The sequence below is a fragment of the Protopterus annectens genome, chromosome 14.part0 (assembly GCF_019279795.1).
Source record: "Protopterus annectens isolate FY-2018-M chromosome 14.part0, PAN1.0, whole genome shotgun sequence".
In the NCBI taxonomy this organism is placed as follows: Eukaryota; Metazoa; Chordata; order Ceratodontiformes; family Protopteridae; genus Protopterus; species Protopterus annectens.
Window position 1 is genome coordinate 359380932 of NC_056748.1, and position 27528 is coordinate 359408459.

Sequence of the window (27528 nt, forward strand, 5' to 3'; positions counted from 1 at the left end):
TCAGTTGGCAGATTTTAAAAATTGTCTACAGAGTACACTGTCAAAAATATTGGGGGAGAAAATGGCTGTAACTAAGGAAATTATTCTTTAGAGCTGGGACACAGGATCTGAATTGACTAAACATATTAATGCCTTAAGTTGAATTCTGTCGGCTGCCAAAAAGCAATTACTAGAAAATGCAAATTAAAATCTAAACCTACTGCATTTGAAGAATACTTCTCAACCTCTTAGCAAAAGAAATTTGGACAGAGTCAAAAATAATGATGGCGGGGGGAGACAAAGGCCAAAATAGGATTAGATTTAAAATATTGCTCTTACAAACTTAGAACATTGCTAGAATGAAGGGATTTGTGTTAGCATGCATTTGAAGAATATGAAGTCTGAAATTTAAAGGTCTGTCATTATTTATTGATGTCAGTCCTTAGTGATTAACCAGAAAACCATACATTTCATGAGGAACAAACTGAAAATACAAGTAAAAAATCTGAACATTTTGCAAAAATCTGGATAGTTGAATGGTATGATCTGAACTACTGAATACTGAAAAAGAGTTAAAAATCCTGAAAGAGGGAGATTTAGGAAAGAGAATGAGCAAATTATGCAGGAATACATGGAATTTGATGGAATAATACATACAGTATAATGTTCAAAAGGAGGAGCTAGGCTTAAGGGAAGGCAGGAATTGAACAATTTTACAGTAGACTCCCTCTTATTCCATCTCAATGGGACCAGCCCTTAGGCTGGATAAACGAATGGCTGGTTAATCAGAAAAAGCATACAAAATAGCATTATAGGTTATAAATCAGCTGGAATAACAGGATTTGTGTTAGTATGCATTTTTCTAATGAATATGAAGTCTAAAACTCAAATGCCTGTCATTATTTAGCTCAGAGGAGCAGAAATGTTGTTCTTCTCTGCTGTCTTTTGCTAGGGCTACAGCAGAAATTTGATGACCGATTAAAGAGGAGGCCGGTTAAAAAGAGGTCGGATAAGAGGGAGTCTACTGTATGTAATGTTATACTAAAAGACAGTTGTTACAAAGAAAGAATGAAAACATATGTAATATATAATGTGTGTAAATGAAAAAAAATACAGTTTGTTTTATTTTCTATTAATCCATGTGTGCCTATGTCTTATGTGATGCTTTAATAAAGATGCTTAAACAAATAAGGTTTAGAATATATTAATAGACCACTTGAAGGATGTTGGTTTTCAAAACTGCTGGACAAGACACCACCTTTACAAAGAAGGATTTCCAAAAGATGTTGTCATCCATATAATAATTATACTTAAAAATAGATAATATGGATACAAAGGGAGACAATATACAAAAGAATGGCAGCAGACAGTTTGACCTTCTAAAAATAATTTATTTTGCTAAAACAAAATAACTGGCTTCTAGATAAGGTGGAAGACCTAGAACACTGGGAGAAAAGAAATAATGTTGGAATTTTTGGTGTGCCTTAGAAAATGGAAGGAGAAACATGGTTAATTTCTTCACCGTATGGATTCTATATGTATTAAACCTTCAGGAGAGCTTGTCATATGATACAGAGAAAGGTCATAGAACTCTCATAAAACGTCCATTTGAGGAAGGAGTCCCTCCTAGGTATATAATTCTTAATTTCATCTCACATAATCTGCAAATAACTTCGTATTAGAATTGCTTGGGTATATCTCCCTCTGGAAATTGTTAATTCCACCATCAGATTTGGTAATGACTGTTCACAGAAAGTAATATAAAAAAGGAAGTCATGCTTACTACTGGTTAAGTCCCTAAGAAAATGTGGCATTATATGTCACATTTTGATTCCAGCAATATTAAGAATCTTTCTTCTAAAGGGACCAAATTCTTTTGACTACTTAGAAGATGCACTTTTCTTTCTTAAATCTTTAGGAAGAAATCAACTGGAGACACAGAAGCCTAGAGAGACAAGCAGAAATATCTGTTTGGAAATCTGTTCTGACTAAAAGACTCATAAAAATGAAACAATACATTGTTCTAATATGTTTATCTAAATAAACTATACTTTTTTTCTATCTAGTAATTTAGATATAAAACTTCATACAAGTCTTTATCTTTCTGGACTTCATTATTATCCATTTCCTGTAAGGATTTAAATATTATATATATATATATATATATATATATATATATATAATTGCTCAGCTTAAATATAACACAGCTTTTCAAGCTGTGTCATTTATTCTTTAGAGCAAGGACTATATAAAGCTCATATTACTTGGTAACTATGGCCTAAGTTTGTCTTTTTTCTTGTTTTAATATATTTTATCTACATACATAAAGTTTTATTACACAAGTATATGTCACTAAATGCATAAAATATATTTATTTAACATTTTTAGCATATTCTGTCATACTTAAGTATACCGTTTCACAATAATGTACATTTTTCTTTTAAATAAATTACTACTATCACCATGCAGTTACCTTGAGTAATTTGCATATTCAATATTCAAATCAGCTCATTAATATGCAATTTTGTGCATTTGGCATTTGTCTGTTAATCTACATCTTTTTCTCAAACTCATCTCAAGTTCCCAGACTTAATAAAATTAGTTTAGAATGTTTTAAAAGCTCAAGATAAAAACAAAAAATATTGGAATTACCCCCCAATGTTTCTATACACAATAGGTAGGACTTCCATGACAGACCTTCCTGTTTGTTACTTCTACAGCCTTTATCTGCCTGATGTTTGACTCTGAGCAGGTTACTTGACTAGGCAATGCTCTGGTGTTTTTGGGAAGCAGGGATGTTGTTTTTGATGGTCTCCTTAACTGCACGACTGGTGACGACCTATGAACCTGAAGACTGAACATATACATTTTTACAAGTTTGCTCCCATACTATTCAAATAATCTGTTGCCAAATTCTGCTTCCTTAGTCCACTATATACATATATATATATATATATATATATATATATATATATATATATATATATATATATATATATCGCTATCAGTTGAATTAGTCTTCAGAAACTTGAAATTCATATGGTCGAGACAATATGATCCAGTTTGTGAAAACTCTAAGCTTTTGACTGGAGATAGCGAGGATTGGTAAATTTACCCTTTCCTTCAATGCAGTGCGATCCTGGAGTTGGTATATATAATTTGCAGTGAGGTTTTTTTTTTTTGCTTGTTTGTTTGTTTTGTTTTGTTTTTTTGATCTTCAGATTTTCGGAAACTCGATCATATGGTCTCATCCATATGAATTTTGAGTTTCTGAAAACTCAATCATCTGCCATGGATCTATATATATATATATATATATATATATATATATATATATATAGGTAGATAGATAGATATACAAAGAGAGAGAGGGTGGAGTTTTCTGTGTGGCAAATTTGTTATATGTCTTTAAATATGAGGGAGTCAATTATATAAGCTAGAATGAGAAACTAATTACCTAATTAATGATGTATAAAAAACTGTAGCCTAGAAGGCAGATATCAAGAAGTGGTCCCTCAACAGTGAGGGTGGACATTGGACAGAAAAGGGACTGTGTCTGAAGATTGGTGGTTCTTGGAGTTTGGCTACATAGCTGGAGCTTGTGGTGGATGTTACCTAAAGTAAGATCAAGTGAAGGCATTTTTGGGCACTAGAAAAAAAGCCTAGCCAAGGCCAGTAACCACAAATTTTATTTTGAAGTCTTGTTGTTGTAAGGGATGTATTTGACTGAGTCTGCATGAGGTATAAATGTATAATTTACCTACAGGAACTATAAACATTGCATATAAGGTACTGTAAACAGTGAATGTACAATTTGAAAAATCACTGCTGTGCAAAGCTGAGTGGGCTACTTTTCCATTTCACCTTATAAATGAAACTGATTTTTTTAGTTCTGTCTCCAGTGCATTTTTAAGACTTGGCACTTGTAATATTTGCACTGGCAGTTTGGTAATGGGATAAACAAAATAACCTCATTATTCAGCAAACTAGTCACCTCACAGTAAGACGCTGTCCGGTTCGACTCTCAGGTAGAGCGTCTTCTAAGTGGAGACATGCATGAATGGGCGTACCTTCATTGAAGGTTGTGCATTAGGGCTGGCAACTCAGCACGTAAAAATCAACTGCCAATCATTAGCGGACCGGAGTTCCGTTGTGGCGACCCCTAACTGGGAAAAGCCAAAAGACACAACATTCAGCAAACTAGGCATCAACCCCTATATCACTAGGTGAATTGCAAATTTGCTCACAGATAGAACCCACAGTGTGAAAGTAACGGACTTCAAGTCAGACTGCCGACCAATCATGAGTGGAGTCCCACAGGGATCGGTCCTGGGTCCACTCCTGTTTGGCATCTACTTCTCAGAAGTCCAGGTCAACATGGAGGGACTCTGGCTGACTAAAACTGCAAATGACTGCAAGCTGGGAGCCATTATTAACTCCCCAAGTGATGTAGACATCCTACAGAAAGACCTCACTGAGACCAATGACTGGTGTCGAAACCATTGCCTTAAGCTTAATGCCAAAAAATACGTCGTCATCCCCTTTGGGAAAAACTTATTTCCCACTAATTACCACATCAATGGGAGTCCACTGAACACTGAAGGCATTATAAGAAATCTGGGGACATAGGTTGACAGCAACCTCTCCTTTGACCATCACATTGCCACTGTGGTCAGAAAGTCCTTCTATGTGTCACATCTCATTACCAAGGGTTTTGCATCCAGGAAGAAAGAGGTCATTATCTCTCTCTATTCTTCCCTCATTTGGCCAATCATTGAGTATAGTGTCCCATTTGGCAGGCCTTAAACATGTCATACATGGACAGATTCAAAAAGCTCCACCTATTCTCTGACTCATATCATCTACTAAGAGGCGATCTCTGCTAGACTTACAAAGCCATGTTTGACCCAGCTCTGTTATGGATGGGAAATAAAAAGTTCACCCCAGGGATCACTCCAGTGGCTTTACTTGATAGAGGTACTGGGAACTAACGTCGGGCAGCACAATGCCAGTGCACTTCTTTGGGCTAGAGTTGTAAAGGCTCCAGGGCCATTTGCCTAGTACACACCTATGAACTTATTCCTATGCTGCCAAGTGTGTGGAGTAAACCAAACTGTCTTGGACTTTGTAATCCACAGATGTTGTGCTGCAGTTTCCTTGCTGTAATCAGAGATCTGAAAAAGTTTAGTTTCTCACTGTTTTTTTTTCATCAAGATTCATGGAGGAGTTACTGAAAGCCTTAGTAGATTCTAATGTAGAAACTAATCAAAAGCTTGTGCAGTTGCAACTACTAATAGGACTGTGTATTATGATTCCCACCCTAGAGCTCTGCCTGCCATAAAACAATGAAGCAAACGTAAAGATAATGAGTCATATTTACTAACCCTTAGAGGTATGATGTGCATAAATGATACTTTTTGTCTATCCAGTAAGTCAGAATGATCCAAACTCCGTTCTTCCACATTTAACAGGAGAAGCATTACAAGTTCTAATGGACATGGGAAGGGCTGATTACACTGAGTATGAAGTACTGAAAACGAAACACTTTGTAAGAGCTAAGAGGATTGTTAAGTACAAGTTGAAATTTTACAAATTGGCTTTTAATGCTAACAAAGTAGTATGAGTTTATAGACATTATTTTAAATGTTTTGTAAAGCTGTGGTTAGCTCCTATTAATAACATAGATTTCAGCAGTGGATAGATTTAAAACAGCATTACCCAGCAATATGAAAAGTCGGTATTACAAGTGATCTCAAGAACTCTTTTAAGTTATTAACTTTAGTATAATGTTTATTAGTTAATGAATCATTGCTTATAACTGACTTGTCTACTTCACAGTTTAAAGTTACAGTAAGAATATGCAGTATTCTGGGAAATACAAAATATCAAGTAATGAATTAACTTGTTTCAGATGAGAAGGAAACGGTCACATAACCAGATTTTGTTGCACTAGTGCTGAAGAGAATACCAGTAAAGCAAATGTGAAAACTCTTTTGTCTGCTCCAAATGATACTGTTCCTTTGCAATGTGATAAACTGAAGTTAGGATTGTTGAATCTGTATTATGTCGTATTACAACCAAGCTAGTAAAGTATTTTATATATGTGAATAGGACAGAAGTTCAGGTTTTACTGGATTCTGGGAACATGATTACCCTTACCAATTGCTCTCTTGTACACAGACATAAAATCTGTAAACAACTAAAGATCGAGTTGATATAAGATCATAAAAATATTAATATTATACATGGTGATTCAAACAGTTGTAGGAAAACTTTTTCCATCATGTAGATGTGGTTCATGATTTGACCCATGGGGTTATAATAGGAAAATCATTTCCCCAGTTTAAAGCACTATGGAAGATGTGGGAGTATGGAACATGTACAGACACTGTATAAAACTTTGATACACCTAATGAGAAGGGCAAAGCACTAGAATGATATGCCCATTCAGTATAAGAATGAGGGAAGCAAGTCAGTGACCCTCTTGTGGAGATCTGAAATCAGCACTAGGAGAAGGGAATTAGCACAGATGCCATAACAGTGTCTAGAATTTGGTGATGAACAGATGGCAAAAAGGATTCTTTGTGTAACCAGAAATTTGACCCAACAATGGGTAATAAATAGACCAATGGAGGTGTCAGTATAGACAACACCGTAATCTCTGTCCACTAGACGGAACCAACCATCTAAATAATGTAAAACAGTATAGCAAGTGAACACGACTCGAACAGGGTGTATGAAAATTTTATTGTTTAAAGCTACACAAAAAACTAAGCAAACTGTTTTACATTACTAAGATGGTTGGTTCCGTCTAGTGGACAGAGATTGAGGTGTCAGTATAGGCAACTAAGATAAATTGATAGAAAACTCTAATGTGAAAATCATCATAAGATAGATGTCCTCAAAGAAACTTATAAAAAAATATTAATACAGCGGCAGAAAGGGAAATAACAGAGAAGGGCTCTTAACTGATTACCCTCACATCAAAGATATGGTTGTGAATACTAAAATGAGACAGGTAGAAAGTTCCAGGCTCTGAGCTCATTTCTGTCAAAGGAAGACAGAAAACTAAAGAAAAGAGTAATTTTCAAATGGATAGTACATACAGCAGAAAAATTAAACTAGATGATTTTTAATCCACAACTACCCTTTGTAGGAAAAGAAACAGAATAAGCTCAATTACCATTTTTTTTGGAAGAGGAAGCTATACCTTCCACTTCCATACAAGCTAGTGACTCTAGTTACCATGAGCTAGTAGACTTACAGATAAGCCACATGAAGTTTAAATAAAACACAATGGGAAGTCAGTATTTTAAGCAGACCAAGAGAAAATCTAACTAAGATTATAGAGGATGATAGTGAACAAGCAGTCCCTGTGATTTCCTATCCCCTAATTTGAGTTGAATGGTAAGCTCTTATATAGAATAATGAAGGTAGGAAGGAAAGTCTACATCAGTCACCAAAAGATTATATGACCCTCCAGATGAATTTAGCCCATCGTCAAGTGTTAATAGGTCACCTGGAGGTGGACAAAGCTGAGGTAAGAATGTTATACAGATTTTGTAAGCCAAAGATAATGAAAGAAATAGAAACTTCTGGTGCTTCATGTTCAGCATATCAAAAAATTGCACTCCATCCTGGATTTAAGAGTACATTGATTTCAATGCCTATTATAAAACTACAATTTGAGCTGATTGCAATGGACATTCTGGGGTCACTAGTGAAATCTAGTCATCAGTATTAGTATATATTAGAGATAATGGACTGAGATACAAAATTTTCAGAGATTATACCATTATACAAGTTAATGTTAAGGCTATTTGCCGAAAACTAGTAGTGTTATTCTCTAGCGCAGGTATCCCTAAAGGAAAGGGAAGTGTCAAGGGAATTGCATCAATTATACAAGTGCATTAAAGTTAAACAGTTAAAACACCAATATACCATTTCCAGAGTGATGGTTCAGAAAAGAGGTTCAATGCAGCACTGAAATTAATGTTACGGGAAAGTAATTTATGGAGGTGGTAAGAACTTGCACCAGTGTTTACACTACTTGCTGTTTGTGAAAACAGGTGCCACCAGCTTCAACTGGGTTTATCCCATATGAACTCTTGTACAGCAGGCATCCCATAGGATTGCTTGATATCACTAAAAAGACCTGGGACAAGGAGAAGACCCCATTTAAAAGCATGATAGAATATTGCATTAGGGTACATGACATAATAACCTAGGTCATGCCCATAATAAAGCAGGCCATACTGAAAGCCTGAGAGATGCAACAATATATTTATAATGATAATGCCTAACTTGGTGAATTTAACCCAGGAGATCATATATTAGCATTAGTACCTTTCGCAGGGAGCTAATTGAGAAGTCAGACAACCAGAAAAGAGAGAGAGAAAATTTATTACATTGGTGTACTAAAGCCACAGACCTCAGTGGTGGTGCTGCGGTAGTGTTGTCGCCTCACAGTAAGACACTGTCCGGTTCGATTCTCAGCTAGAGCGTCTTCTGCGTGGAGACATGTGTGAATGGGCGTACCTTCGTTGAAGGTTGTGCATCAGGCCTGGCAAGCCGGTATGTAAAAATCAACTGCCAATCATTAGCAGACCAGAGTTCCGCTGTGGCAACCCCTTACCGGGAAAAGCCGAAAGACGCAAGCAGGTGTACTAAAGCCACAAAAAGTAGAAAGTTATGTGGGTAGCTTGCAAGCTGAGATTCACACTGAAGGGACCAGATAATCTCTACCTGAAGAACAAAAGCAGGAAGTAAGAGAATTTCTGTTAAGAAATAAATGGCTGTTCTCAGAAGAAACTGCTAGAACCAAGCTAATAGATCATGATACAGAGGCAGCACGTGGAATGAAGTTCTGCATCTTTACAGAGTACATGAGCTACAGAAACAATTAGCAAGAGATGAAGTTCAAAAGGTACTCAAATTAGAAGTAATATAAGCATCACAGAGTCAGTGGACAAGTCTAACAGTGCTTGTTCCCAAATGCATTTTAGGTATCAGTCTCTAGTAACTGTAGAAAACTGAAAAACATTACAAAGTTTGATAGGTATCTCATGCTCAGAATTAAAAAAAGCTGGTGGTGAACCTAGGAAAAGGAAGATATGTAACAACATTAGACTTTCCAAAGGGCATTGTCAGATATTACTTCCTTGTTTCTGCTAAAGAGAAGCAGCTTTTTTAATCCTACTGGTATGTGTCATAATACACTGTTACTGTTTGGTCTATGAGGCGCTCCAGCCAACTTCCATTGACCGAAGGACTCATGATGTGTTGCTAGATACCTACACAACATGGTCATCCATTCAAGTTACTAGCAGTCTCGGCTGTGTTAGAATCTATAAGACAGGCAGACTTACCTGTAAATGCTAAAAAGAGTAAACTGGGCATGGTGGAAGCCAAATATTTAAAATACCTTCAATAATGCTCCTTTCCTTTCTTCTTATCAAATTGCTTGCATTCCTCTTAAAACAGACCCCATTATTAAAGTCCTGAGTATACACATTGATGAGTGCTGTTTCGACCACTATGTCTCAAATGTGGTCAGAAAGTCCTTCTGTGCACCTTATCCATTATTACTTCTCTTCTAGGTCCATGGGTGTTCTTCTCCCCTTTTACTACTGCTCTTACCAGACCATTATCAAACACAGTGTTCCCTTTGGAATGTACCTGTCTAAGCAACCTTGTACAATTTGAAACACCCGAAGACTCCTAACTAGGAAAATCTTTGGCTTAAACCACTTAAGCTAACTTAACAGGCTACAATTTCTTTCCCAGTATTCTGTCTCTTACGTGCTCCTAACAGGTAATATTTCAAAGCATTTGATGCTATCAAAGATCCCTTACATTTTGACCTACTTTACCTTCAAAGCTTAAACAGCTCAACTAATATATGCTCCAAGAACATAAACCTTCACCATATGATCAACAGCACCTGGTGACAGGGCAGATTTGTTACCCAGTGTACCCCCCTCTTTAAAATAAACTCCAGTACATCTCAAGAAGGATACTTCCCTGAAAAGATTTGAAACAAACCTTGGCAACTGTATGGGTGACCACAGATTCATGTCTTGCTTTAATGCTAATGATTTTCTATCAAGCAGGAAATATCCTATCTTTATTGTTAAAGAGGTAATGTGGATTAGTTTTTCAGTGGCTTTCTTGATCTAAGTCTAGCATAAACCTATGAAATTATGACCCCGCAAATGCTAAATTTGTGGCTAAATTCCCAAAAGCAAATACAATATAGTATACATATAACTCCACAATACCTCTACACATAAAAGGTTATTTTAAGGAAGAAACAAAGGTGACTGACAGAGGGAGAAAGGACATTTCCACATGCTAGTAAAGCAACATGTCTTCTATTAAATTATCTAAAGAAAAGATGCTTGAACTGACAGTTAATTTTCCCATAATTAAAAGAGATGAAAAGGAAGAGAAGAGAGAATAGGAGGAAGTACTACCAGCATGATAAGAGAGTAATAGGAAAAAGTCAGGAATCTGCATGAAATAGAAACAGAGACAGAGACAGGAACATTGCTATGGCAGACTTGATAATCACATAAACTAAGAGAAAACATTTGGATTTCTCATCTGTCTAAAACACCATGGGCAACTCTCAATGGAGACTATTACAGACTTAGATACAAGAAAGGTTATTAATTTATTTGTACTGAATGATGACTATGAAAATCCCTAGTTGTGAAACATTCCATACCAATATAAGTGCATCTAGAAGTACCTGTGAGGACAAATTATTTACAATGTCTGGCCATGATAATGGCATTTCTTTTAATGGCTTACAGTTTAGGCAGTTTTGTGAAACTCTGAGGATGACACGTAAAATTGTGATACCTCTTTGGCCCAAAGCCAATTGAATGGTAAGATTGACAATGAAAAAACACCAATGAAACCAGAAGGGAACCAGGTCATTTAGCGTAAAACACTTTTAGTCACTATTCGTCAAAACGACTTCCTCAAAACTGAAAAAGTCGTTTTGACAAATAGTGACTAAAAGTGTTTTACACTAAATGACCTGGTTCCCTTCTGGTTTCATTGGTGTTTTTTGGTTGTCATTTTGCCTTGGGTAACACCTTTGCCGTTTTTGCTGCTGTATGTTTTTTCCTGAATGGTAAGATTCATGGCTAACTCTGGAAAAGCCACATGAATAACAGATGTGAAAATATTCCTATGGATCAACAGTTAAACAGTATGCTGACAGGATATCAAAGTTCTATGTGTCCTAAAATGTCATTCTTACCAGCATGGTATCTAATCATGTCTTTAGAAATAAAACCTTATCAGCAAATGTCTAAATCCATAAGGAAAACTGACTTTAAACAAATATATAAAATTAAGCTTCGCAGTGATTTGAAAAGACTGTTCAGGGAATGTTTTCTCCTCAAGAGGGAAGTAAAAGAAACATTCTTCTTTGTTCACCCCTGAGACATTATTTTGTTAAAGACAGCAAGAGTCCCCAAATAGCACTGAGCAGTGGTTGACATTGCTTAACAAAGCGCTTCTTGTTCTAGAAACCCATTTCAGATCATTCTGCAGACTATAAATATACTTGCTCAAGTCTAGTCACTAGACACTAATCTTCTCACTCACATAAACTCAATCTTTTACTAACAATAATGTGTGTGTAACTTTTTTAGTTTAATAGTGCTTTATTTCACTTACCTTATATATTGTTGTATGTATATCCATACTTGATTTGTAACTATGAATGTTTTTTTTTCCTTACTCATAAGCTAAAATGTAATGTACTATTATTACTTGCCAAAACTTGGTAATGTACCTATGTATTTGTTATTCTATTCTGAAGTGCAAAGCTTTTCTCCCCGGGCCTCCACTGAAAATGGATATAAATCCAGTTGGACCAGCCCAGTCAACAAATGTAAAATAAATAAAAATAAAAATAAATAAACTTTCCGTAGTAGTGATAATTCTTGTCATGCTTGACCTATGCTCAGGAGATCCTTACAGGACATTTAAGAAACCCGCTTTTAGGAAAGATTAATTATGCACTAAAATAACTTGATGTTTTCCTTTGCCAGTTGCTTAAAATGGGGGCACATGTATAAAGGCATGTAACCTTTGAATAACTTTACACACGAACAGCTTAAATGCATTGTATAAAAGTGTTAGTATATCCATAGAAGTTCAAATGCCCTATATTAAATTAGACTCTTATACAGGTCTGAAGTGCTGTGTGAAAGACATATAGTGTTTAATGCCTTAGAATGCAGCTTCAAAGAGAAATGCATTTAAAAAAGTTCTCTAGGTTTGCAAAGTTATGTTTCCATATTGTGCCTTAATGCAAGCATGTCACTCTCTACTATTGAAAATGTGATGACTTGATACAAAAGCTGACTAGCAAGCCATTATTCCTCAAGGTGTGGTCATACTTCATAAAAGTGTTACAGTACAACTATGCAGAGGTGTGACATGCATAAACCTGCCACTGCCCCAATGGTCAAGCAACCTATTGCTGTTGCTGATCATAGGCTGACCCGCTATTGCCTCTCCAGGCTGGCTCTGCCCAGAGGATTCACTTGTAATGTTCTGATTTGCTAATATTGTTGGGTGTAAGCGCTGATAGGTTACCCAAAAATCAGAGAAGTCAGTGCCCAAAAAGGGAGCCAAATGTTCCAACACACTAACAACCAAAAGTATTAGACACCGAGAGCACCACGGAAATGTAAACTAATTATCCAATAGCCAAACCCGAATTATTGAGCATTCAAAAACTAATGCTATAAAAACTATAGCTCTTCTAATAACATCATCTGTGCATGAAAAACTAAATTATTTATATAAAATCACATATTCATAGGTAAAAATATGCACATTTAAAATTACTTGGTTGATGTTGTTCATTTAAAATGCATATAATAATACAATGTTATATGAGATGGAATGGAAGCATACTAACACTTATTCAGCCCTCCAATGGTCGTATCTTTAAATAAGTGTTAGTACACTTCCTTTTTATAGTATTAGTTTTTTGAATGTTCAATAATTCGGGTCTGGCTATTGGATAATTAGTTTCTGTAAAGGATTTATAAAGCATGATGGGATTACTGGGTTAATTAATCTGATGAAGTTCCACAATGAATGAAAAACACAGTGATAAAGTTAAGCATTTTATTTTAATACCTTTTGGAGTTTAAGTGGCTAATAAACTTTCCAGTTTTGGTTTATATTTTCATGGTGCTCTTGGTGTCTAATACTTTTGGTTGTTAGTTGCTGATAGGTTAAGCTAAAAGTCTAGCAAGTCAAGATGTAAAAATAAGAATGCAGAGCCTCATTAATGTACAGAGAGTCATAGGTGGTCTCTTTGATTTATGTTCTTTAGTGGAATTTGATACCGTATTTGAAAAGTTTTGTCCACACAGCTTTTTCACACAACACAGCCTATAAAACAATTGTGTGACTTCTTTGTAGAAATAAAGTATGTTTGTTTAAGATTCCTGTATTTACAAGTGTATTTATAATTTATGAAAACCTGTCTTGTCTGTGTGGCGCTTTCACCACATACATATACCAAGTTGTGTGCTGTTATGTCAATGTGGCTTGTGATCTGCCTTTGTCAAACTGAAGTGTTACTAAGTTTTGAGTACTCTGTGTGTGCATTAGAGAATAATAAAACAATCATACAATAAAGAGATATGATTGATCAAAGCTTTTCAGTAGTAGTACTGTAAAGTGGAATTAATCAAAAATTACAGTCTTTAGCAATTTTCTCGAAGGCAATAGATGAAATAGAGAAGAATATGAAAAAGTTTAGTAACTACATATTGGTCACTAAAAATACAGGGCATTTAGAGGGACATAAGACAATAAATCTACAAACCTATCATAGCTCTTGTTAAATATGTGCCAGCAGAGAAAATGGTAAATATTGCGTGATCACAGTATGGCAGTATTTATTTGTTTGTTTGTTTGTTTGTTTATTTATTTATTTATTTAATTTATTGATTTGTGTTAACAGGGAAGAATGCTGATCCACATGGACCATTTTCAGGCTCAGCCAGAAAAAGCAAGCAAACTGAAACATAGGTTAATTACAGGCAAATGAGTATATATATATATATATATATATATATATATATATATATATATATATATATATATATATGACATTACATAATGACTGTTTTTGTAGATGATCAAATGGATTTAGATGTATGGCAAAATAGCTTACAAGAAAATTTGAATAAGAGCAAAACCACAGAGAGTAATACAATGGATGAAACTAAAATATTTACAATCAAATTATTAACGTTGAAGAAAGAAAAAAGTGGGGAATTGACTGTAAGGGTAGATGGGATTGGGGACATATGTTGGAATATTTGAACACTGAAGATTAGCTAACATCGATAGGAGTGAGCAGCCTATATGCTTAGGGGTAACAAAAAATGTACAGGGTGTATGTAACAGGTGATACCTATATGGTTAATTATTTTTCAGGTCAGCTTTGAGTTTAGGAAAGCAGGATATTTTTTTAGTTAGTAGGAAGGAAATGCCACATTTGTGCTGTGAAGACTGAAAAAGTGTGGTCTGTGTAGTGCAGTCTGTTATTCGGTGTATGAAATATAGCTAATGCGAAGGGAAAGGATCTTACTTTATAGGATAAGGTCCATCTGGTGGGGTAGCTAGTGAAGACTGAGAAGGACTCATTTTGCTTTCTGGAGCACTCTTCAGTGATGCTCTCTTTTTATGACGAGTGTGATGAATCTACATATGTTATAGGGCATGATTTGTAGTGAGATTAGGTTATTTTTGGGTGGTAGTAATTATAAAGGTAGGCCATATTCAGGATGGTAATCAGCTCACTTTTGTCAACTACATCCCTATGTCCTGGGCCTAGAAAGTGAGAAAACTTCTTTGCCTAGAAGACATGAGCACTAACCCTGACTTTTATTATTTCCACATGTTGCTGAAAGTTAATTTGCTGATCTAACCAAATTCCTGTGTTGATTAAATGTTTAATTGTTTAACTGGTGTTATGGTGACAGCAAATTATACCCCCATTCTCAGGGAACAAGAAAATACATTTTTGGGAACCTGAATGTCATAGTTTTAACATTCTTTATTGTTTAGGATGAGTTTTTGGTTAAAGATTATTAAAGTTTAGTTATAACAATATTATAAACAATGGGCCAGATTCAATAAAGCCTACACTAACTGTACACTGTTCTGAGTGAACAGACAACACAGGTATAACTCACATCTTCTTCCTCCTAATTTCAGTTTTCCTACTGATTTTCTTGCAGCTTTAAATATTGACAGGGATTCATAAAGGTTACTAGAAAGTTTAGACTACATGTACACTTAGTGTAATCTTTCTGAGTGACTAGAAAGCACAAAAAATGTTATTAGAATTTTATTGACTGCATATCATGTACACTCAGTGTAGGCTTTATTGAATCTGGCCAAATGTAAAGACCAAACCTGTAAATGGAATAGTTTTTTTTTCTTTTTTTTTTTTTTACTTTTGAAGAAAGTCTGGCCTTAATTAAGATGGTGCTATTACTACTGACAATTTGTATGCCATACAAACAGCATATCTTTGGCAATAATATCAAATTAAACTATTAATAAAATTATTTGTTTTATCTCTTTTTCTCTGATACTATTAGAAAAAAAAATAGGATGTTCACATCATACTAGAAGTTGGTGTAATTGAGACATAATATGAAAATATGCTGCTAATGTATCAAAAACTAAGTATATTAGATTATGAGACATAGACTGAAGGGTGAATATTTAATATAGCATACAGTGATTGAAACTGTGAATTCATTCAAGGACCTGAGTATATGGATAGACTCAGCTGTGACTTTTTCTAATCATATCAATTGACTTCCTAAAGAACTAAGAGCTAAACAAAACAACATGACATTCAAAGCAAATCTTAAAAATCCCCCAAAATTATAGCATTTGCAGCTGTTTTAAGGGATACATGCTCATATTAACCTCTCTGTATTACATTGCTATCTAATGCAACACCCTCCCCCAAAACTCTGGGGTAGAAAAATTCTGCCCAAGTGCATCACTTCTACCAGTTCTACTGATATTTTGTTACATACTATTTAATTGAACCTGCCTTCCACCCTTAACTTATCAACAATCCTTACTAAATATCTGAAACCTAAGAATATTATAAAGTCTCGATTGTTAATATTCTGTAATAACTTTCATCCTTGCCAAAACTCCCCTCTAATTTAATTTCCTTCCTTCCTTTCCATTCTATATCAACTTTACCCATTTAGCTTACTATCCATCCTTTCTAAAATCTGGTTTACACCCTAATATTCTCTCTCTATTATCTCTTACATGTCCATTTTTTATATTTAATTATTCCCTTTTTCTCGCTTTTGCCAGACACTTTCAACACGGTCTAGCTGCAGTGTCCAGCTCTATTCAGAGTTTTCTGGACTGACCAACACTCTTAACAGCTCTACCTTGCTGCTCAGGAGTATTGCTCCCTTCTTTCTAGAAGTTAGAGCACCTAATGCAATTTTTTTAATTATTTTTAACGCTTTGTGCAATTTTATACATTTTTGTCTTATGTTTGGAGTATTTACTTGCAACTAACTGCATGAACCTCCCTTCCAATGTTCTTGTGTAACCCTGACTTTGCCTTGCTTGAGCATTATTTCTACACTAACATTAATACTATGGAAAATAGTTATATATTTACAGCTATCCTTAGCTATGTTTTTCTTGAAGGGTGTGACTTGTATCTCCTGTTATTTAACCTAGAACTTGTATGTCATAAAGAATTTCTCTCTTTTTATAGCCTTCCTAAAGCCCATGTCATTTCTGAAAAGGATCCAAAGACCAGTGATCCACAAGGTTAACAAATTCAAATAAATAAAATAGGAAAATGTCAGCTGTTGATAACTAGGACACATTTGGTGAGACATGCACTATTTAGTCTAAGCTGTATTATTTTATTTTGCAAATTAACATTTGTTACACACTTGCCTCACTTTGGTAAACCTTCTGCACTGGTGGCTTCCTTCCTACCATGCCAGACTTACAGAATCATGAAAAAATGCAGCATCTACATTGGTGGCTTCCTTCCTAACGTGCCAAACTTACAGAATCGGTGGAAAATGCTCATCACAACTTCACTACTACCTTGGCAATGACATGTCCATCTGGCAGCTTATAAGCTGCAGTTATGAATATTATTTTTCTCAGTTTACTGATTGGAAACACTATCCATCGGCATGATTTTGGTGAAATGCACTCAGACAACAACAAAGATGCTTATTTTCAAGGGAAGCAGTTCTCCACTCTCCCAAGCCCAATATTGCAGCTCCTCCAAGTAACTGCCAGTCTATTCTTCCAAATGCAGATTGATCAGAAGCATGTGGACAATTCTATGGTAACCATTAATCTTTCCTTTCTTATATTCATACATCCACACCAATAAGTAAAAAAACTGCTAAGTGCTTTGCAGTAAATGAATTGGTGTAAAAATTACTTCATAATTTTGTTATGCTATGCATTTCCAGAATGCCTCTGTTTACCTCTGTATACTTCTCTAGCTTTGCAATTTCCATCTTGCTGTTCATACTGGGATGTATTTTCATGTATCTTTTAAGGATGTTAACTTGCTACATTGATCATTCCCTTTATGGTTACCCTTTCAAACATGTAAGGCATGAATGGGATCACTGCAACCCAATGCCCTGTGCTTAATGTCCTCTAAGATGATTTTTTGGTGTCTTAATGTGTATGTACCAGATGCACTTACTTTAATGGTTCTTAATGTATCTCATAGTCATTGTATTTGTTCACTTTGGTAACATGAGTTGCTGTATGCATTCTCTTTTGTCATTTTGTGTCCTGTCATCTGCAAATTGTGAACTGAAAATTCAACCAGTATCTCAAATTCCATCTTTTTTTGCTCAATATGTTTCATAGTTGAATTTGTCTTTACTGTTTCAGTCTGAAGTCTGGTTTATATTTCTTTTTTGTCTATCTTATAGCCTATGTTGATTTCACATCTATGTGGTGTTTCCCCAGATGAGTTGGTTTCCTCCTGTCTTCTAAAGGCATGGTGCTTAAGTTTATTTAATATTCTCTTCTTATGTTTATATGACAAGCTTGTCTCCCATGTGAAACAGCTTTTGCCTTTGTGAATTACTCCTAGGTACTGTCACAAAATATAGAGCCTTATGATTGGGACTCCGATCTTAATCACGTTATTATGTACAGTAATAAAACATATGGATGCCAAGATCGTCTCGATGTGAATACTGGCATCATTGTTGAGAACAAATAATAACAGGTTATGATTGATGAGACCTGGTCATAACTTTTTGTACTCATGGAGTCCTATCCACTACATGTGCTATCAGTTACACAAGCAAATGTGTTTTACCGGCTTTTAAATCAAGTAAAACACTTGATGAGTGTTGTTGTACAGACAGCAGGTAAGTTAAAAGTCAGGGACAGGTTTTGATTACTGTCCTAAGTTAAATAAGTTACTTACAGACTAACTTCTGTAAACTTCAGTGGAGATAGGAAGAAAGATATTCTGGGACCCATGGAACATCCCTTCACTTATACCCAACCATCACAGTGTTTAGAGGGTGTATAACCATTATTATACACCTCTGAAAGCACTCTTTCTGCCGGGTCTCTCATTACAGTAGCGCATAACAGGTTTATCTTTGTTTCAGGTTCTAGAGCATAATGATGGCACTCCATTCACTATAGATATGTTCTGGTATGATTCCACAGGAGTAAATGCAATCATTTATCTTGATTTACTTGATATGCATGGTGAATCCAGCTTCTCTTACAAATACAAGCCACTGTGACAGCTCACAGCACAAAACATTGTTAGTTTTATCAGCATTCACTGTAGAATTAAAAATAAGTCATTAAGGAAAGTGAAAGGATACAAAAGCAAATTAAAAATCACTAGTTAATTATCTCATGTTTCTAACACATTTATCTATCAATTTGGCTTCTTGCATTTGTTTGGTAACATTGCTGTTTTATTTGCCCTGACAGCTTGAGTAAACATCAAAATAGCCCTATCTTACAGAATGTTTTTATAAGATTATTATCCAACAAACATGCAAATTTGAGTTCAAGTAATGTTTTATGCTATCCATTTCAACTACAAATGAGTTTTTGCTGCTATTTTAGCAGCAGAACTTTAAAGATTCCAAACTAGTTTCTTAGCATTCTATCATTTAGCAATTTTTTACAGATGGAGATGCAAAACAAGACCAAAAAAGTGCAGCCAAAGCCTAAAAATATGAGATACATGAAAAATGCTGTATAACTGGAGCACTGCATTACTAAGTCTCAGAGGAAAATGTATGTGCAATCATTCAGCCAGTGAGAGAAAAAAACATAGAGCAAGTTATTTATTTTATTTCTGTATAACAAGTTTGACATGCTTTATTGCAGCTTGCCATAAAGAGATAGCACAGTGCATCTGATTCTGAATCTTAGGAAACTAAAGTGCTCATTTTGAAGAGAAATTCAAAGGAACTACTTACATCATTTGACTTTAAATGTACGTCTACTTTGTGCAAAAGTAAAATTGTGTGTGTGTGTGTGTGTGTGTGTGTGTGTGTGTGTGTGTGTGTGTGTGTGTGTGTGTGTGTGTGTGTGTGTGTGTGTGTGCATGCGCTTTGCATACAGTCAGTACTTCACTGCATTCCATTACTGAAATATATATTGTTTCCAATAAAATTCATGTTGTAATCATAGTGTCTACAAGTGCTCACATCTTAGTAGTCCATATCATGCTTGTTCGTTGCCACTTGTTCTACATGGCAAATGCCTTAACTTCTACTAGCCCAGTCCTAGTTAATTGCCTAGCTCTCCCATCACCTGGACCTACTAAACTGCATTGCTCACCATTGCACTACATCTAACAGTAAAACTTCCAACTGTTTCCTCACCCTAACCATTGTACTCCTTTCCTCTTCTACTCTCTTACCCTAAAGTCCCTGATCTTTCCCTAAACCTAAAACTCCATTCTCCCCTCTCCAAACCTAAAGTCCTAGACTACTCTCTGACCCTAAAATTCCACTCCTGATCAATAACCCTAAACTTCCTTCCCAGAACTCCTTTCCTGTTCCCTAAACATATAGTCCCCATCAATCCTTAAACATAAAACTGGCCCACTCCCTAAACCTTAACCTCCCCATCTCTATCACTAAACCCAAAGCAACCAAGAAAAAACAGAAGTAGCTCCACAGCATAACAGAAAGAAAGAAAACATAAATCCAAAGAACAAAAACCACACTGTGTCTTCACCAGAGAACTCACTTTATTAAAGCCTTGTTTGAGTGCTTTTGTCTTAAAAAAAAAAACAAGAATTTTTCTGAAGTCTTTGTTTTTAAGAAGAAAGTGCTCTGACAAAACTTCATTAAACCCCAAAGTCCCCAGTTGCCCCTAATGCTAAATCTACCCCCTCCTTAAACTTCAATTCCACTCCTGATTGCTGCCTGAAACCCTAATCTACACTCCCACACCAGTGTCATGGCTGCCACATTTACATTGTTCATACTCTGCTACTGTGTTTGAATGAGGTGCAGCAGCTACAGTATCCTTGCACATCTGTTGTACTTCAGCCGAACTAAAGTTGTTTGTGCACGAGTAGCAACCCATGTGAAATACATGACATGAGAATTCCTAGCTGCAAGACTCTAGTCTTCAAATGGCTGGGATGTCGGTGCTTGCAGTAGACTCCAATCATATATGTGTATATAGGTCCACTACCAAATTTTTTCAAAACATCGAACTTCTGATTATAGAAGCCCAGAGGATCGAGGTTTTGAAATATCGAAACTTGTCAATGGAGATCACTGTACAGTGCGGAACAGGAACTTAACCATTCTCTTCACTGTAGTGTGATCTCAGAGTTGGTATATTTAAGTAACAGGGGGGGGTGCAGGGGGGCTTGCCCCCTGCAAAAACGTGAAATTATAACATTTAACGTTTTGGATTTTTTTTTTAGTTTCGATATTTCAAAACCTCAAGCCTCTGGGCTTTGGTTATCAGAGGTTCAATGTTTTGATATTTCGAAACTTGGTAGTGGACCTATATATATATATATATATATATATATATGCTGTTCATTTAAACTAAGAACTTCTTTTACAAACATCTATGCCCATTTAAAAACACATCACAGCATTCTAAGTTATTTCCTTGGTCTTTCTTCTGGTGCTGGCACCCTTATGGATGGTGCTGATGCATTGTGAATGTGTGGCATTGGTCTTACAAATGTAGTTATACTCCCTGTAGTTTCAAGCAGGCAAAACCCTGTGTGGTATTATTCAGAATGCTGGGATAAGGAAGAAAGTAGAACTTTAGAATTACTGAAGTTACACTGATGTTTTAAGTTAACAGGATAACCATTTATGTCAGTACATTTCTGTGGTCCAGGTAACTGTTTACATTCAGCTAAGAATTTTATAGTGCCTGTGTATGGATGGCAGAGGATGGACATTAATACCAGCCTGGCTAAGTATTGCTGAAGAGAGGTTTATTTATGGCACTCATTCCAACATAGCAAACTAGGAAAGTGATACAACTCAACATCTTATCAGAAGCATTAGAAATCTGTAAACTGCAAGTTATAAAAATCTTGATTGCTGTTCTTTTCATATTTCCCGTCTTTCTACAACCCGTCAACCATTAAACCATCAATTACATTAGGCTATATGTCCTGGTTTCACTTCCTCACCCTGCAGAGTACTTAAACAGGACATAATTCTTCCACTTCTGTAGCTTTCATCAAGACCTGTGAGAAGAAAGGAGTACTGGGATGTGAGATAACTTACGGGAACGGGTCAGAGGAAGAGCAAGAATGAGATGTACAACATTTCTGCTGAAAAAAGAGCAGAGAGGTGTGTTGGAATCATGATAAATACAATAGAAAGCAGGACAAAAAGGTTAAGGTGAAGATAAAGACTTAAAATAAATATGTGAGGCTGAAAGGCTAGAGTGTGGCTTAGGGAATTCTGTGGTGAGGTAGGCGGCACTTTTTGTAAGAGTTTAAATCTGTATGAAGAAGTGAAGAGACTGCGGGGAATAATTAACAGGGAATTTGCTACAATGAATGCTGAATTTATCTGGATCAAGGCAAAATACTGGTGGAGCTGTTTCTGATGGTTATAGAGAACAGAATGGGAAAAAGCCATGAACTGGAGGGAAAGAAGGGAGGGAGTCAGGTAGTAATTTTGGTAAAGGGACAGTAGGTACAGAGTGTGGTTGTTAACGAACAGACTGTCTGAGAACAGCATGACTGTATGAATACAGAATAAGAATAGAGATGATATGAAACTGAAAATAGAATTGAATGATACACATAACAGATGGTCATTGAAAGATATTGGTAAAACTGTATCAGAATGTTAAAATAGTGAAATTAAGTTTGAAACTGTGGGAAGTGAATATTTATACAAGTAGTTGCCTCCTCAACAGCCTGAGTACTTTACTACATTAAATATAACACAGCACAATTTTATTTACTTATTTAAGGATAGACAGTGCACTTTTTCTTATGACTAAAAGTTAATGTTTATTGAAAGCCTGCACATTGAATCCAGTTCAAAAAGTTTGCTCTAAATTTTTGGAATGCAACAACAGGCCTACCACAAACACATGCAGCATCACTCTAGGCTGTCTCCCTCGGTGAACTAAATGCTAATGAGGCATTCTGGGGGAAGAAGCATATGCTAATTAGCCACACACTCTTTCACAGGCCATTTACACAGCTGAGCAATTGCATAAATTAATGCTGCCACTCACAGCCGCTCCTGTTAATGAAGATGGCAATTTTAGTGCCAGGAAGTTTATCGGACAGGTGAGTGCATGTAAGTGTATGTGTGAAGCTGCATATGTGAATATATGTGAGAGTGTGTGCCTGCCTGGGAGGTTGTGATATGAGTGTTAGTGAGAAGGTAAGTTAGGTAGGTTTGTGTGTGTGTGTGTGTGTGTGTGTGTGTGTGTGTGTGTGTGTGTGTGTGTGTGTGTGTGTGTGTGTGTGTAAATGTCTGTTTGTGTATGTGCATACATAAATATATGAAGATGTGTGTGGAAGGGTGCAGGGCTGTCATAGCTGCACACTCCCCTAGACTAATGATCAAATCACACAACATAGGTCAGAGAGAACACTAGACACTAGGGATAACTTGTTATATTGTTTTTAATGGCACACATGACTGGGGGAACATTAGCCACAATATATAACTTTTAAATATTGTGGCTTAATGGCACATAGGGTTGTGGAAATGCTAGACACCCATGATAACACTTTAAACATAGTGTTTTAACAGCAGTTAAATATTACATGAGTCAAGGGAACACTAGGTACTGGGAATAACTGTTAAATATCATTACTTAATAACGCTTAAACATAACATGGTTTGTGGAATCGCTAGACACCAGGGGTAACTCTTGTATATCTTGCTTTATTAACACTTAAACATAATTTGAATTGAGGGGCAGCACAAGACACCATGGATACTCTGCATATTATGCCTGAAAGGTACTTAGAAAAAAAAATAAAGATGACTTGGGTCAGGAGTGGGGAACAACTCAACACCAGTGATACTATAAACAGCATGTCTTAAAAGTACTAAAACAGATTTAAACTCTGCACCCTCCCACCAAAGAAATTAGTTCTCTGTGCCACCACTAGACACCAGGAATACTGTAAAATAAACAACCAAAACTGAAAAAAATAAAATAAAATAAAAAAGAGAGGGAAAGGCTTTAAACCCTGAACTCTTGGTACAAAACGTAGCAGCATTAACCTGGTGAGTGATAACCTAGTATAGCACATTTTTCCCATATAGTGAGGATATTGAGAGGTTTACCTTTAAAAGGTTGAAAATCAACCTACTGAATGGCCCTTTGTGCGAACCGGAATGACGAAAATCGTCAGTCCGATCTGCACTGAGGTTCAAAAATCAGCAAATCAAAAACCAGATTTTCTGATTTTCGAACTTCAATTCAAAGACAAAGCGTAATGCAGGGGTCTGCACCCCCTACTTTATTATTCTAACTCTGAGGTCGCACTACAGTAGGGAAAGGGTCCACTTCCCAATCCCCACTATAGTGCACCTCGCACCAAAAATGCCGAATCTGCAATGAGCGAATGTTACTGTGCATTCACTCATTGCACATTCGATGCATTTTGTTTTCAGCCTTCTGAAAACTTGAAAAAGTCCTTTCGGACTTTTGTATTACGCACATGTAAAGGTAAACCTATTGAGAGACATTCAAAGACTGCAACAGTCAGTGAATTACGAGGGAGAAGGACAGGGCATCTAAGCATACCTCTCAGCCTTATAGCACAATAAATCTAGACCAAGCAAAGATTATTGGGGGGGTAAGATCCACAGTCAGGGATGGATTTCATTTATTCCACTTATAAACTTAGATAGTCAGTAGAATAACACATTGTGCATTAACATACATTTACTAAAGAATATGAAGTCTGATCACGACTGTTAGAACTACAGTCCTCAAGGTTTGCTATAAAACAACAAATTGTATGAGGAACAGAACAAACCTACAAGGCTAAAATAAGAACATTCTGTCAAAATCTGTACAGTTGAGAAGTATGACCATAAGAGGAGTTCCTTGTAAAATCAGGAACAGCTGAGAGGGATGGGAGTGTATCCATATTGGGGGGGGGGGGGGTTCAGGACAAAGTCAAGAAAAACACTAGATGACATCAGGGAGAATTTTGAAATGTGACTCAAAGTCACTTAAAAAGTTAATAGACCAACAGGTCTAGTATTGTGCTGCAGTTTCTGTGCAAGTAAGCAGTGTGAAACTCGAATGTTTGGCATTCCTGACTAACTGTAATCATCTGTGATTTCTGAGGGCAGGAAAAACATAACGAGAGACATCATGGACATTCTGTCAACTTAGGGACAGGTGTGTGTGTGTGTGTGTGTGTGTGTGTGTGTGTGTGTGTGTGTGTGTGTGTGTGTGTGTGTGTGTGCGTGTGTGTGTGTGTGTGCGCGCGTGTGTGTGTGTGTGCGTGTGTGTCTGTGTGTGTGTGTGTGTGTGTGTGTGTGTGTGTGTGTGTGTGTGTGTGTGTGTGTGTGTGTGTGTGTGTGTGCATGTGTGTATCTTTCACTGTGTGTATATGTATGGGAGAGTGAATGAGTGGTGTGTCTATGCCAATGAGATGCATGGACTGCTAGTGTTAATTACCACAGGAAAGTGCTGCATTTATAGTCTACTTAAAACTACTATTATGGAGATTTGAAGAATTTTGGAATAAACAATAAGCTTTCATCATGGAATATTATTTATGGGCTGTGCCTGGTACCTGATTTGTAATAGTAAGGCTATATTAGAGAAACTAGAAGGAAAATATTACAAAAAGGGTAGATTTTTTAATAAGTATATGAGACTATTTGGTAAGGAAGATGTGAATTCAGTAGCAGGAGCTCAGATAGAATTTGTATATTGTTTCTCACTGAGCTAGACTGGAAAGAAATTATATTTTACAGGAGCATTTGCATTTATTTGAAAGGTTCGAGACCCATCCAATAACCAAATCAAATAATGCATCAATAAAAAATCTAAGATAATGATACAGGACAATGCTATAAAATGAAACACTGACACTTTCCTAATTATCTATTAAAAATAAAGACATTGAAGTAATATCCAATGTGGGTATAGTATAGGAGATCAAATTTCATGTTCCCTGAATGGCCATTCATTGCACACATAACAGCAAATATGACATTTTTTGAAAGGCCATATGATCATAACAAATATCATTGAATGATCATAGTTGGCCAACATAGAGGAAACAGCATGAAGTACGTACTTATTGATAATACAAGGATAAGGAAACCTGCCCTTTCTACTGTAGTGCAATCTCAGAGTTGGTATGTATAATTAGCGGGGTGTGTGGTGGTCACAGCCCCCCGCATAAGGGGGTGAGGTGGCATAGCCCCCCACATAAGAAGATTACAGTGTTCACTGAATCCTCCTCTTGTGGGGTGCTGCGCCCCCATACCCCCTCTAATTCTATACCATCTCCAAGATCACACTACAGTGGGGAAAGGGCAGGTTTCCTTATACCTACATTTCCAAGAAGTATGTACTACATTAACCCGATTACTAAAGAACAGATAAATCGTGAGTGGGATAAAATGAAAGCAGACTTTAAAAGCATGGGGAAAATACTGTGACATAGAAAATATGGAATTGGAATTATTTAGAGGTGTTGGCAAAGGTAAAAGTATTGCAGAAGAAGAATCTCACAGAACAAGAACAAGTGCTTCTGCAGAGTGCTAAAAGGGAAACAAGGGTGTATTTGGATAACATGCAGACATTTACAAAGGTTGCTATTAATCTATTTTTGATAACTTAAAACTGGAAAAAATTTAGTGCAATGACTTAGTGTTTCAAATATTATAGTTTTTTCTGTATTTGTGGAACCTCTGTTCCCAGGCCTTTACCGAAAAGACTTCCCCCAATACACAAATGCTAATAAATGGTAAATAAGTAAAACAAAAATAAATGGTAAATAAGTAAAACAAAAAGTAAAAGGAGTTGTAACAAACTTAGGAAGCCTAATGACAACATAATGGCCAGAGAACCTATAGACTTAGTAACAATGCTTTTTGAAATTGTATTAGATGTTGTATAATGCAAAGGAATATGGAAACCAAGAAGAGATACAAATGGAAATATTTATAATAAGCTTAGGTTAGAGGAAGATAAGGCTCAGCAATTAATAGCTAAAATAGAAGGAGAGGAAGTAAAAAGAGTGATGAATAATCAACCAACAGGGAGGTCTCCAGGAACTGTTGGCACTTCTATGGACATTTAAAAGGAACAGAGTGATTAAAATCTGGAAGTCTTTGTTTAATGATACTTGGGGGGGGGGGGGGGGGGGTAGCATCTTGGAAAAAAGCAGTAGTAGCTGTATTACCAAAACAGGACAAAGATGTGGTTTCATGTGCATGTATCAGATCTGGATTCATATAGACTCCTTTAAATTTTAAACTATAGCTATAAAGTGTTTATGCCTATATTAAGATTAGAAGCATTGATAGTCATGGACCAATGTGGTGTTGTTGAGGGGTGATAAATGGTTTACCTTTACATGTGCATATTGCACAAGGGCAAACAGCAATTTTCTGAAAGGCAGTTTGCAAAGTTTGCAAACGCCAGATTTGCACAGTAAGATTCACTCATTGCACATTCATAGGTTCATAGGTTCATACTAGGCTATCTGCCCTAGGGCATTTATAAGCCTAGCCAGAGTGTGTTTGGCTTTCACCACCCATTTTAAATTAATTTTGCTATGCCCTTTTTCGAGGTTAGTATACTGTGCCTCTGTCTAACAGTGACACAGAAGTGATACCCGGGGTAAACCTATGATCTCCCATCCACTCATCAAGATTCCTCTTGAAGAGATTCAATGAGGGACTCTGCCTAACCTGGACTGGGATTTTATTCCAGAGTGAAGGGAGCCTCTGGGTTATGAATCTGTCC